The sequence below is a fragment of the Callithrix jacchus genome, chromosome 2, assembly GCF_049354715.1.
Source record: "Callithrix jacchus isolate 240 chromosome 2, calJac240_pri, whole genome shotgun sequence".
NCBI lineage: Eukaryota > Metazoa > Chordata > Mammalia > Primates > Cebidae > Callithrix > Callithrix jacchus.
Genome location: NC_133503.1, coordinates 130,037,949 through 130,051,744, shown reverse-complemented (window position 1 = coordinate 130,051,744; position 13,796 = coordinate 130,037,949). Strand labels below are relative to the sequence as shown.

Below are 13,796 nucleotides of genomic sequence, written 5' to 3'. Positions count from 1 at the left end.
TTTACTTTTAAAAAAATTATTACATTCATCATAATGGTGTGAAGTAGTGTCTCATTGTAGTTTTGATTTGCATTTCCTAACAAATGATGCTGAGTATCTTTTCATATGCTTATTGGCCATTTGTATAACTTCTTTTGAAAAATGTCTATTCAAATCCCTTGCTTACTTTTTAACTGGATAGTCTTTTTGTTGCTTGGTTTAAGTGCTCACTTTCCATGGCTTTAGTTACTGGTGGTACAGTACAATAAGCTATTTTGAGAGAGAGAGAAACTACATTGATATAACCTTTATTACAGTGTATTGTTATAATTGCTCTATTTTGTTATTGTTAATTTCTTACTGTGCCTAATTTATAAATCAAAAAAATTTTTTTTCTTTTATGTTATATAAATCAAAATTTATCATAGGTATGCATGAATAGGAAAAAACAGTTTTGTTGCGTTTAGTACTATCTGCAGTTTTAAGCATCCACTAAGGATCTTGAAATGAACCCTCTATAGATAAGGGGAGACTACTGTACCTTGGTTTGGATTATAGATGCAGTCAGCCAGTAACATAAATAGAAAGCACGTATGCTTGCCCTTTTATTTGCTTCTTAGTCCTGCATTTGTTCAACAGGAATCTGCTGTCTATATAAGAAATAAAACCTGTCTTTACCTGGTGACTAGGACAGTTTCACTGGGTTTAGAAAGACAGCATTTTCCACCTTGCACTACCATTTATGCCCTGAAGTGTCCCATTTCTTTTGGTTATCTGATCAACACAATAATATTATTCTGAACACTGAGTTTCCTGGGTACAAAAGGAGAAGCTGTCAGTTTAGATGCACATAGCAGTTTAGACTGATGATGGCAACAGATTCATATGAATTTGCCAATATTTTGACCTTAATCCCTCTTCCTCAAAAATCAATGAAACTATAATAAAAAGATAGTGGCAAACTGGCCTGTCATTCACAGTTAACATTTCTGAAAGATCACTGTAGAACTATTGCAATGCAGAGGAATTTACATTTTTTTATCCAACAAGAAGCCATAACTTTATTTATGATAGAAACAGTACAAATTTCAAACCAAGCTGCAGTTACTCCTTTGAGACACCAAAAAAGTTGCTTTCAGATGGTTACATTGTTAATTTCATAACAGCATTTACAGTATCATTACTGTTGTTCTTCAGGGCTCGGACTGCCTTTGCTCTCGACACATTTGCTTGTGACGTGACCAATTCTATGTCTTTAACTTCTACACCTGTTTCATCGACCTCTTCCTCTTCACTTTCCTCTTGTATAGTTGGAGTCCGTGTGTTTTCTTGAATGTTTGAGACAGCTTCACCTTGAACTTTGAATTTCTCAGCAGCTGCCAGTTGTGCTTGCTGAGATAAATCTTCGATCTTGGCTTCCCCAAACACTATGTAGGTATCCGAAGCAGGACTCTTGTAGACATCTGGTTTTGTGATGACAAAGAGGATATTCTTAGATTTCCGGATAGTGACTCTAGTAACTCCTGTAACCTGTGGAAGACCCAGTTTGGACATAGCCTTCCTTGCCTTCTTTTCACTTCAACTTTGTTTTGCTTTACTGACGGGTTCTTCATCTATTTCAGCTGCTGCCGCCAGCTGGGCTTGTTGTGTGGTTGCCTGGGTGGAGTCCGGTTCTTCAAGCTCTGGTACTGATTCATCACTATCAGATTCTGTTCCAGATCCTGTCTCAGCCTGGGGCTGCGGCAACTCCTGCTCTGTAGCAGGGACGGTTTCTGTGGCTTCGCCGGGCATTTCGTGCAGGGAGCGCGGAATCAAGATGGCGGCAGAAAGAGAGCTAGCAAGAGCGTGACCCACGCCTGTTGCAGAAGGAAGCCTGGAGCGGAGTGGCAGGAATTGACATTTTTATAAACCCTTCATAATTAACGCATTATTCCTAGATAGGAGATTACTAATGATTTTTTTTTTTTTGAGACAGAGTTTCGCTCTTGTTACCAAGGCTGGAGTGCAATGGCGCGATCTCGGCTCACCGCAACCTCCGCCTCCTGGGTTCAGGCAATTCTCCTGCCTCAGCCTCCTGAGTAGCTGGGATTACAGGCACGTGCCACTGTGTCCAGCTAATTTTTTGTATTTTTAGTAGAGTCGGGGTTTCACCATGTTGACCAGGATGGTCTCGATCTCTTGACCTCGTGATCCACCTGCCTCGGCCTCCCAAAGTGCTGGGATTACAGGTTTGAGCCACCGCGTCCGGCGATTAATAATGATTTTTATTCTATTCATTATATTTATGGTACTATTTTTGTATTTTTAAAATAATGAACATCTACTTTTTGGTGTTTTTTATTGTGGTAAAATATACTGAAACATCAAATGGAAATATCTAATTATAAAAAAGTTTTTTTTTTTTTTTTTTGAGATGGAGTTTCGCTCTGTTGCCAGGCGGGATTGCAGTGGCCTGATCTCTGCTCACTGCAACCTCCGCCTCCTGGGTTCAAGCGATTCTTTTGCCTCAGCCTTCTGAGTAGCTGGGACTACAGGTGCATGCCACCACACTTAGCTAATTTTTGTATTTTTACTACAAACTGGGTTTCACCATGGTAACCAGAATGATCTGTATCTCTTAACCTCGTGATCTGCCCACCTTGGTCTCCCAAAATGCTGGGATTTCAGGTGTGAGCCACCCTGCCCAGCCAACACTTTGATGATGAAAGAATCTTTGCTGAGATTTGCATTATGACAAGTTCATGTAAGGCACAATGGAGTAAACATCCACATGCTCCTGATGATCTGATTTAGTGTTTGTCTTTTTAAAAATTGAGTGTGGAGCCCACGCAGGGAGCACCCCACTGCCTCCCACTCTCCCTGCCCCTTGGACCCCAGACCGTACCTCATCCCTCTGGCCAAGTGAAGCCCACGAAGTTGACATGCTGGAGATCAGCCTCCGCCATGTCGCGTCCTGCAGCAGCCAGGACTAGACCCACTGTGCAGAAAATCTTCGCAAGGCAGACACACTTACTGAAAATGGCGGGCAGCCAAGGCAGGCGAGGAGACCATCTCTGTGGTCCTCCAGTTGGAGAAGGAGGAGCAGATACACTGCGTGGACATCGAGAATGATTGCTCGGCTTTCGCGGAGGTGCTTGTGGGCAGCTCGGCTGGAGGTGCTGGGAAGCAAGACTATGAGGTCCTTCTGGTCACCTCATCTTTCATGTCCCCTCTGGAGAGCCGCAGTGGTTCGAACCCCAACTGTGTTCGCATGTTTGGGCCTGACAAGCTGGTCCGGGCGGCAGCTGAAAAGCCCTGGGACTGGGTTAAAATTGTTTGCAGCCAGCCCTACAGCAAGGACTCCCCCTTTGGCCTGAGTTTTGAATGGTTTTCATTCATGGCTCCCTAGACAAAGATGAGGCAGAGGCCCCATCCCAGAAGGTGATGATGACCAAGCCCGGCCAATTCCGTGTGAAGGAGGAGGATGAGAGCGCCAACTCTCTGAGGCCGGGGGCTCTCTTCTTCAGCCGGGTCAAAAAGACATCCCCAGCCACAGCCAGCAACCTGGCAGGACACAGCTATGAAGCTGCCACCCTCCAGGCCTCCAGTGCCGTCTCCTCAGCCTCTCCAGTCTCCAGGGCCATAGGCAGCACCTCCAAGCCCCGGGAGTCTCCCAAAGGGAAGAGGAAGTTGGGATTTGAACCAAGAAGAAAAGAAGACCCACCAGCAAACCACCACCCCAGCTGTTGCCACCTGTTCCCAAGAGACCTAAATTGCCAGCTCCCACCTGTCCCCCAGCCACAGCCCCAATCTCTGCCACAGCACAGGGGGTAGTGACAGGCAAGCCCCAAGGAGAAGGCACTGAGCCCAGACGACCTGCGCTGGCCCAGAGGAGCTGGGGAAGATCCTTCAGGGTGTGGTAGTGGTGCTGAGTGCCTTCCAGAACCCCTTCTGCTCCGAACTGCGAGATAAGGCCCTAGAGCTGGGGGCCAGCCAAGTATCAGCCAGACTGGACCCTGGACAGCACGCACCTCATCTGTGTCTTTGCCAACACTCCCAAGTACAGCCAGGTCCTAGGCCTCGGAGGCAGCATCGTGCTTAGGGAGTGGGTGCTGAACTGTCACCACAGGCGTCAGCGGCTGCCCTCCCGGAGGTACCTTATGGCAGGGCCAGACTGTAGCAGTGAGGACGATGAGGACTTTCACAGCGGCAGCAGTGGTGATGAAGCCCCCAAGCGTGCTGGAAAGCGCCCCCAGACCAAAACCAAGCCCACTCAGGCAGCTGGACCCAGCTCACCCCAGAAGCCCCCAACTCCGGAAGAGACCAAAGCAGCCTCACCAGTGCCCCAGGAAGACACAGACATTGAGGGGGAACAGTCAGAAGAACAGGACAATGGAGTGGAAGATTCTGGGGACACAGATGAGCTGAGGAAGGTGGCTGAGCAGAAGGAACACAGACCGCCCCCTGGCCAGGAGGAGAATGGGGAAGACCCATATGCAGGCTCCACAGATGAGAACACAGATGATGAGGAACACTAGGAGCCTCCTGATCTGCCATTCTATGAGCTCCGAGATTTCTTCCAGGACAAGCACTTCTTCCTTTACGGGGAGTTCCCTGTGGACAAGCAGCGGAAACGCATCTGATACATCACAGCCTTCAACTGGGAGCTTGAGGGCTGTATGAGCGACAGGGTTCAGTTGTTGATCACGCATAGGAATGGGATCCCAGCTTTGAGGAGGCCCTGATGGACAACCCCTCCCTGGCATTCATTTGTCCCCAGTGGATCTACAGTTGCAACGAGAAGCAGAAGTTACTTCCTCACCAGCTCTATGGGGTGGTGCTGCAGGCCTGAAATATGTGCTACACACACGTACACACACACACACCTGAAGTATGTGCTACACACACGTACACACACACACCTGAAGTATGTGCTACACACACGTACACACACACACCTGAAGTATGTGCTACACACATGTACACACACACACCTGAAGTATGTGCTACACACATGTACACACACACACCTGAAGTATGTGCTACACACATGTACACACACACACCTGAAGTATGTGCTACACACATGTACACACACACCTGAAGTATGTGCTACACACATGTACACACACACACACCTGAAGTATGTGCTACACACATGTACACACACACCTGAAGTATGTGCTACACACATGTACACACACACACCTGAAGTATGTGCTACACACATGTACACACACACACCTGAAGTATGTGCTACGCACATGTACACACACACCTGAAGTATGTGCTACGCACATGTACACACACACACACCTGAAGTATGTGCTACACACATGTACACACACACACCTGAAATATGTGCTACACACATGTACACACACACACACCTGAAATATGTGCTACACACATGTACACACACACACCTGAAGTATGTGCTACACACATGTACACACACACACACCTGAAGTATGTGCTACACAGACACACACACACACACACAGAGAGAGAGAGAGAGAAGATGCATTTAATAAAGATGACTTGGTTTGGAAAAAAAAATTGAGTATGAGACAGTGTTTTCAGTCTCTGCTAAATGTCCTCATGCCCTCTTTCTCTCCCCATTTGGATTATCCTGGGTTGCTCACCCAGCCTCAATGGGTGTCACTTTCCTAGTCTGTAAAATGAAACAATCCCTATAAAAAAAGAGCTTTTTTTTCCCCTGACTGAGAAAGACCAAATATTTTGTTCAGTTACTTATATGGCTTAAGACAGAATTTCATCTGACATTTTGGATTCTGGTCACTACTTTTTCTGATGTTTAATGTTTCCAAATGGTCAGAGCCTTTAGTTTTCCTATACATCTTTCTCATGATGTTCATGACAACTGTGTCATAAAGAGAAGAAGTAAAGACGCGACTTTGATGATATTGGAGCTGTTCATTTAACAAAGATTTGCAGTGATATATCTAGGTTGTGCATTGGTCCAGTTTGCATAGAGGGAATATCAAGTTCCCAAACAGCAGCTTATCTGTTACAGGCTTGTCCAGTTCCAGGGCTTTTTTCCACTCTTGATTGAGGCTAGAGTATCACCAGACACAGGGCTGGATCAGGCTTGGGATAGGTGCTTGGGCTACTCCACTAGAAGGTGATTAAGGGGAGGAGCTATTGACTTTCTTGGACTGAGCTGATAGGCAGTACATGAGAGAAAAAGATGAATAACAACAGAGTAAGGGTCAACCTGCCCCCTGCCACTCACACACACATTAATTGTATGTAAGGTGCTGGTGCTAACTGCTCTGAGAATCACAAAATGAAGTGAAATAGAATGTTCCACCCTTAAGGGGCTTATTCAAGATAGGCATCAAGGATCAGGTAGATGAGTTAAACTGAGTTAAGTTAAATATCAACATAAAGATTCCAGTAGGCAGCCTGCAAATAGAGTTGACTGTATAGACCCTGCTCGGTGACCCAGAGGAAAGAGAGAAAGCTGTGGGCTGATGGAATGAGCAAAGGCTTCACAGATGATCTGGGATTGGATGCATGGCAGAATTCAAATGGAAGTGAGCAATGGCTGACAGCAGGAATGGCCAGGTGTGTTAGGCAGGGATGTGCAGAAGCGCTGTGAGAGGCGGAAGTGGGGCTGAGGCTGCAGAGATGGCAGGAACACGTGTCTTTGTGTAAGTCATAGGACCTGTTTCCTCATCCTCCTGAGACGATGGAGCACACATTCCCCACCCTCCTTACCGTTCTGACCTTCTGTAATTCTGAGAGCTGACCTGTGGATAACAACTTGCTTCCAAAAGTGGGGTCAATTGGCTTGTATAACTGAGAAGGATGAGAGCAGACCCATGGAGCCTGTTATGGCTTGTCTACCTCCTGTCCCTCTACATGGAAAGGCAGTTACGATGGGGTGGCTGAGACTGTGGGCTCCTCCCAGGCTGCCAGGGTTCACAGTTGGCTCCTTCTCTTTGTAGCTATGCTTCAGTTTTATCCTCTGATATAAAGAGTGACAATAATGGCACCTACCTCCAGGGTTCTTGTGTAGAAGTGCTCGGAAGAGTGTCTGGTACATAGGGAGGACTTAATATATGCTAGCCATTAGTCCAGTCTCTGCTTGGCCAACTCCCTCAAGCTCTTATTACATTCAGGCTTCTGCTACAGAGGAGAAAGTGGCAGCTGACCCCAAGCACCATCTTTATCACTCAGCCTTACAGCCAGGAGGCAGCCCCAGAGTCCTATCCTGGGACATATGATGAGGAGCCTGGGGTGGAACAAAATGGAGTGTTAGGTATACAAAGAGTGCTCCTTTGCACACAAATCTGATCCTCACAACTGAGTCCATGGAGAAGCAAAGTACATACTCTACATTTTATGAGTAAAGGAACCAAGGTATTAAAAACTTAAGAGGTTCATGGGAAAGTGACGAAAACAGGAATCCACCCGGGCCTGCCGCTCCACAGCCCTTTTCACTCTTTATCACTAAATCTCAAAATGATTTGTTCCCATAAAATATAAAGTGTCTTTGATGTCCTCTGAATATATTTTCATTAGGAATGACAGGTGCTTCAGAGTCAATGAAACGAGTGTTTATTGAGCACCTACTGCATTCGAAGTGCCAAACCCTGTCAGGAAATCAAAGCACAGCCAAGGATGAGTGACATATGGCTCCGGCACATGCAGGATTCTTGAATGCAGTGCAGAAGACAGCACACCAGGCTTACTTGACACAGCGTAGCTCAGATCGATGGGTCCAAGGTTGTTTTTTAATGGGGTTTGGGGAGTAGAGGAGAACTTGGATTAGATAGATTATCAATTTTTTATTTTGCCAAGAATATATTTTTTAAAACACTACTATCTACAATCACTATCATTTCATAGAAAAATAATATTTTAATTCCTAAAATAGGAAAGGCCAAAATTTCAGCATAAAGGGGGGCCCCTCTAAATTTGAATAATGAAATTGTATTACAAAATTACTACATTTTCTTTACTTTTGTCATTTCACGGAGGACAAGTGAAGTTTTTTATAAGCCAATGATTTGAGAACCAGTGTCTAAATGACTTCCTAAATGTCATTTCTGTAAGGTAACATGTGGCCCCATTTTGATATGTTTGAAATTAAAGCACAGGGAAGTGTTATTGCATTGTTCAAGTATTATTGCATTATCCAAGCATGACCCCAGACCCCATCAGTTGCTCTAATAGGCATATTCCAATGGTCCAGGCCTCAGTGGTCAATGGCTCTTTAGGATGGGCATAGAATGATGCCACAGATGGAGCTAGGTGTAACCCAGGAGAAGTCTAGCTGTTTTCCTTGGGGTCAGGTCAAAGGTGACCAGAAAAGTACCTTTGATTAAAAAAAAAACAATTTTTTTTTGAGATGGAATCTTGGTCTGTTGCCCTGTCTGGAGTGCAGTGGTGGGATCTCGGCTCACTGCAACCTCCACCTCTCGGGTTCAAGCAATTTTCCTGCCTCAGCCTCTCTGAGTAGCTGGGATAACAGGTGCACACCACCAGACCAAGCTAATTTTTGTATTTTTAGTAAAGACCGGGTTTCGCCATGTTGGCCAGGCTGGTCTTGAACTCCTAACCTTAGATGATCCACCTGCCTTGGCCTCCCAAAATGTTGAGATTACAGGCGTGAGCCACTGTGCCTGGCCAAAAAATAACTTTTAAAAATATTTTTTGTGTTTTTAGAGCCAGGTGCAGTGGCTCACACCTGTAATCCTAGCACTTTGGGAGGCTGAGGCAGGTGGACTGCTTGAGCCCAGGAGTTTGAATGAGCCTGGGCAACATGGTAGAACCCTGTCTCTGCAAAATAGTACAAAATTTAGCCAGGTGTGGTGGCGGGCACTTGAGCCCTGGAGGTTGAGCCTGCAGTGAGTCATGATGACACTACTGTACTCTAGCCTAGAGTGCAGTAGTGACAGCAAGACCCCCCCCCCGCCAAAAATTCTATTCTTGAGCATCATAACAATTTAGAATGAAAAATGCTCAAGGGATAGTGGTATTATGTCATAAGCAAAATTATTTTTTATTTTTATTTTTTTTGAGATGGAGTTTCGCTCTTGTTACCCAGGCTGGAGTGCAATGGCGCGATCTCGGCTCCCCGCAACCTCCGCCTCCTGGGTTCAAGCAATTCTCTCGCCTCAGCCTCCTGAGTAGCTGGGATTACAGGCACGCGCCACCATGCCCAGCTAATTTTTTGATTTTTAGTAGAGACAGGGTTTCACCATGTTGACCAGGATGGTCTTGATCTCTTGACCTTGTGATCCACCCGCCTCGGCCTCCCAAAGTGCTGGAATTACAGTCTTGAGCCACCGCGCCCAGCCGCAAAATTATTAATATAGTCTACTCAATGACTCAAAATCCAAAATTTCCCAGTGTCTCAACATGTATTCAACTGTGCCAATCCTAATGACAAAAACCTCCCCTTTCTATACACACTGAAGGGCCCCACTGTGCAACCCTGTACAAGTATCATTTTTCCTGCATCTTGATTACAAAGCGATTTCAATATTAATTTTTTCATTTTTAATTTTATTATACTTTAAGTTCTGGGGTGCATGTGTAGAACATGCAGGTTTGTTACATGTGCTATGGTGGTTTGGTGCATCCATCCCCCTCATCATCTACATTAGGTATTTCTCCTAATGCTGCCCCTCTCCTCAGCTCCTGCTTTCTATCTATCGCCTGTGCCCCACCACCTCCCGACAGTCCCCTGTGTGTGTTATTCCCCTCCCTGTGTCCATGTGTTCTCATTGTTCAACACCCACTTATGAGTGAGAACATGCAGTGTTTGGTTTTCTGTTCTTGTGTCAGTTTGCTGAGAATGACAGTTTCCAGCTTTATCCATGTCTCTGCAAAGGACATGAGCTCATCCTTCTTTTTATGGCTGCATAGCATTCCATGGTTTATGTGTGCCACATTTTCTTTATCCAGCTTATCATTGATGGGCATTTGGGTTGGTTCCAGGTCTTTGCTATTGTGAACAGTACTGCAGTAAACATATGTGTGCATGTGTCTTTATAGTAGAATGATTTATAACCCTTTGGGTATATACCCAGTAATGGGATTGCTGGGTCAAATGGAATTTCTAGTTCTAGATCCTTGAGAAATCACCACACTGTCTTCCACAATGGTTGAACTAATTTACACTCTCACCAACAGTGTAAAAGTGTTCCTATTTCTCCACATCCTCTCCAGCATCTGTTGTCTACAGATTTTTTAATGATCACCATTCTGACTGGCATGAGATGGTATCTCAATGTGGTTTTGATTTGCATTTCCCTAATGACCAGTGGTGATGAGCATTTTTTTATATGTTAGTTGACTGCATAAATGTCTTCTTTTGAGAAGTGTCTATTCACATCCTTCACCTACTTTTTGACCGGGTTGTTTGCTTTTTTTCTTGTAAATTTGTTTAAGTTCTTTGTAGATTCTGGATATTAGCCATTTGCCAGGTGGGTAGATTGCAAAAATGTTTTCCCATTCTGTTGGTTACTGGTTTACTCTAATGATAGTTTCTTTTTTATTCTTTAAAAAAAGAGTGGCCAAGCACGGTGGCTTATGCCTGTAATCCCAGCACTTTGGGAGGCTAAGGTGGGTGGATCACAAGTTCAGGATATCGAGATCAGCCTGGCCAACATGGTGAAACTCCATCTCTATTAAAATACAAAAAATTATCCAGGCATGGTGGTGCACAGCTATAGTCCCAGCTACTCAGGAGGCTGAGGCAGGGGAATTGCTTGAACCCGGGAGGCAGATGTTGCAGTGAGCTGAGATTGCGCCACTGAACTCCAGCCTGGCAGCAGAGCGAGACTCTATCTCAAAAACAGCAACAAAAAAGCAAATTCCTAACCAGTAAGACAAGTGAATATATTTTTAAAGTTCCTGTGATATTTCAGTTTATTCCTGTAATAACCTGAATAACTGTAGTAACAACACTGGAAATAAAAGTGGAAGATCAAGTTAAAATTCAACTCTTTAATCCCCAAATGTGATATCATCAGAGTCAAGAGTGGAGCACTGGGCCATGTCTTGGGTGGAGAGGTGGGGCATGTCCTAGTCCATTCCTCCTCTGCTGTAACAAAATACCTGAGGCCGGGTAAATTATAAACAATAGAAATTTATTTCTCACAGTTCTGGAGGCAGGGAAGTTCAATATCAAGGTGCTGGCAGATTTGGTGTCTGGTGAGGGCTACTCTCTGCTTTCAAGAATGGTGCCTTGTTCCTGCATCCTCTGGAAAGGAGGAATGCTGTGTCCTCACCTGGTTGAAGGGATGGAAGGACAAAAAAGGACCTATCTAGCTCATTCTCTTCAGCCCTTTCGTAAGGGCATAAATTTCATTCATGAGGGCATCTCCTCAAGGCCCCATCTTCTAATACCATCCCCTTGTGACTAAAATTCTAACATAAGAATTTTAAAGGGACATTTACATTCAAACCAAACAGGTGATTTCCCATTTTTCCTCAGATGCTATTAAAAAATAAGGTTTAAAGTATCCCTAGGATATTTTGTTTTCCATAAAGGCAATGTATAATCCAGCTTCCTCGTTCTCTTCCACAGTTAAAGTGCTTGCCAATTTGTATTGGAGATTAAAATAACACAAACTTAGATGTAGTCTGTGAGTGAAAACCTGCTAGGTTTACCCACGGGAGCTAAATTTGTCATAAATAATGATCATGGTGGTAGATTATCAGCATGTACAACAACATGAAAGTCATATAAATAAACTCATTGACAGTTAACTTCACACAACTCATGAAAACAAAGGCAAATAAAAGTAAATGAAAATGTGTATGTAGTATGGTATAAAAACTCTCAGGCTTGAGTCTTCTGATGTTATTTCTCGTAGCAGCCTGAGGCATACTGATTTCTGAGGCTTCCTTTCTAATTTCTCTGGTCCTCATGCCTTCTTGATAAAACATCACTGAACAATGACGTTGTCAATTAAAAAAAAAGAATAAAGAATAAAACATCACAGAAATTATAGACAAGGTCAATTCCCAGAGATTGGCGCTACATAGAGACCACAATTTTATAAAATGAATGTGCATTTCGGGCCTAAATTTTCACATTTGATTCCAGCACTAAAGGAGAGCAGAACTGTAATTTGAACGAAATATGATTATTGAAACCTACAAGAGAAAATGAAACATACTCCAGGTGCCAACTGCCAGGCAATGTTTCTGGCTCCAAAGGACAGCCTGAGGTAATGCCAGATGGTCCTTTTCAGGAAATTGAGCTTATCTCCAGTATAGGCAATCTGAATGACTATCCCACAGGAAATGCTTCATTGTATATTACCATTAACTTGGTGAGAAATAAAAGAATGAGGGTGGCAATAGCTGAACATTGATCAGAGGAATGAGCTTGTTAAAAAATGATTGAGACTCCTGCTGAATTTCTTGGCATTTTGACCAAGATCAGGGATTGTGAGTAGAATATTGATAGCTCACTAATGAGAAAATACTGTGTGTCCAGCAATGTATGAAAAATCTACATGTGTTAATCCTTTCAACAACGTCATAAGGTCAGTGTCATTTTTACTGTCGTCATCATCATCCCTACTTACAGACATGGAAATCAACGGATACATTTCCATTGGATGTTGAGGGGCCAGCTCATCGAGTTGCCTAAGGTTTTTTAATGAATGGCAGAGCCAGGATTTGAATTCAGTCTGTTTGATTTTAGTGTCTAAGATTGATGCTAAGCATACTAGTACTGTGACTACCCCTGGCATTTATATAAAACAATACTGCTTCAGATATGCTATCTTTTGAGTATTAGCTCCATGTGGCTTGACTTTGCTCTGATAACATTTGCTGGAGAACTTCTCTATTTTGGCTTTTGCCTCCCACCCTTACTGAAGTGTCTCATACAGGTGTACCTTGTCTTCCAAAGGTGCATCTCTACATCAATTCTGCTCCCGCATAACTGTCAAAGTTCCATGCATCACTTTCCTGAATAACATATCAGGAACTCTATCTTTGGGGTATTATGAATGAAGATGAGGTTAGCAATTTTAATTCTCTAGTTGGCTGTGAGGGAGTTAATTTGGGATCTAATTTACTAATATGACCAACTTTGTAAAATTGGTATTTATCTTTATTCTCTTAAAACCATTTTTCCCCCCATCAGATGGAGATGCACTGTGTTGCCCAGGCTGGAGTGCAGTGGCTAGTCATAGGCATGATCGTTGCATGCTATAGACCTGAACTGTTGGGCTCAAGAGATCCTCCCACCTCAGCCTCCTGAGGATGGGACTACAGGTGCACATCACAGTGTTTGGCTAAGACCTATTTTAATAAGCCCAGAGACCCTAGAGATGAGCTCAAATGTCTATAGAGTGCTGAGGTGAGAGAGAGTGCTGTGGTCAGGGCCAGAGAAGGTTCTGCTCAGATCCTCCATCCTCAGAACTTTCCTTCACCTAGTTGTTGGCACATTCCCTTGGATATTGAGAATGCACTTTTTTCCGCACGGACTGGGACACTGTAAGCTCAGGCATGAAAACTGGTGCATCTGGAAGACAGTCACATTCAGGCTTTGGGAAAAGTGGAACACTGCCACACTGTAGCTAACTTTCTGTGGATTGTTACTGCAATGACTAGGCACCATCATGGATCATACGGTAGGCCGTGAATTTCCTAAAATGTTTACAACCTCTTTACCATAAATAGTACCCTAACCCAAAAAGGGAAAATGACATGCAATTCAATATCATTATGTAAGAACTTTTTACAAAGGCCAAAAAGTCATAAATTGCTACTTGAATAAAAAGACATAGCTCAAAGATTTTATGTCTCCTGTCCTCTGGCCCTCCATCTGCTAACCT

General features: G+C 44.0%; 2 pseudogenes; one reads left to right on the top strand and one right to left on the bottom strand.

The window, feature by feature from the left end:
- Positions 1-1,012: 1,012 nt before the first annotated feature.
- Positions 1,013-1,811, bottom strand: LOC100409807 (nascent polypeptide-associated complex subunit alpha pseudogene; annotated as a pseudogene).
- LOC100407269 (DNA repair protein XRCC1 pseudogene) lies at positions 1,764-7,296 on the top strand (annotated as a pseudogene).
- Positions 7,297-13,796: the final 6,500 nt, after the last annotated feature.